We start from the raw sequence: 1340 nt of genomic DNA on the forward strand, positions 1-1340 counted from the left end.
TGCTTCAGCCTAATAGTACCAAACTTCAGTCAAAGGGAGAACTTGAGAATAAGGACCAACATGGCAAGTTTCATGGAATTGAACATTCGCTGTTGGCATGAATGTGTACTGTAAACCAATTGTACAACTAACTGGGAGAAAACAACCCTCAGATCTATAACATTGGAAAAGTTTACAATCACTTACTTGGAACACCAATGATAGCTAATATGGTGTAGTATATTTTTCTTATGTAGTCCATTGATTGATGCACTTTCTGAGTGAAGTCGCCTGCACCCTCGTGACAATCTCTCTGTATTGAACTGACGGAAAAATATGCTGGAGTCCGCAAATCATTATTATCAAGTTTAGGAAGAGGAAGCATATCCAAAGCAAAACAGTAATTCCCTTTCCTACCCTAATGCAATTTCAGAACTGCTCGGTATTTCCAATGCTTTCTGGTTTGAATTGCGTCCTCCAAAACTCTGAAGAATGACAGTCACGAGCATTTAATTAGCAGACAAGCATGACCGCGGGGACACTTGGTGTCTCAAAAGATTCCAAATGCTATTTTTATAACTATACTTGTTATACTGAATAATGTAAGCAAATATCTGACGAAAGTACAGTGAAATCCCTTTTTCTATAACGTTTTCGAAGTTTGAGAAATTCAATTGAGAAGCATATATTTAGATGGACACTTGGAATGCAAAGATGTGCAAGGCTGCAGAGTTGGTTTGGTGTATGTTTTTGCCATCCTGACATTGTGCATCATGAGGCCTTTTTGGTTTTGGTATGGATTGTTTCGATTTTTTAATCTATATGTTTCCCATCAACCCTATTTTAGCTCTCTGGTGTTGAATGCAAGCAATCTTATTGAACAAGGCCACACCCAACTTCATGGTGTACATTTCTGCACCCCCACGCAATGCCCATTTTCTACAGGGTAATTTCTGAGATAGGCACTTTACTTTTCATTCTTAATTTATTGCATATATATTCACAACCCTGGCTTGTTTGATTTATTATTATAAACAAAATGTTAACTCGTTGAACCTTCAACCTTCACATGAAAATATATAAAACACTGAGCATTGGCGAATAAAAGTTCTGATTGTTTCGTTTTAATAATGCATTTTCTAAGATGTCTCCTCTCAACTGTAATTATGCACTGAACATGTCATCAAGTCAATCTCCAGATGGCACACAGAGTCGCTAATGTCTGTTGTCGAACTTAAAACGGTTGACAATAGTAATGGTCTTTAGCCCCACAATGTTGTGGCGAGCTTTAATCCACGACTGAGTTAAGACTAAATTAGTATGTTTCATTGTACTATCTTCTATGTACCTATCCAAGAGTT

This window comes from Chiloscyllium plagiosum, unplaced genomic scaffold, assembly GCF_004010195.1.
Source record: "Chiloscyllium plagiosum isolate BGI_BamShark_2017 unplaced genomic scaffold, ASM401019v2 scaf_3749, whole genome shotgun sequence".
NCBI classification, from domain to species: domain Eukaryota; kingdom Metazoa; phylum Chordata; class Chondrichthyes; order Orectolobiformes; family Hemiscylliidae; genus Chiloscyllium; species Chiloscyllium plagiosum.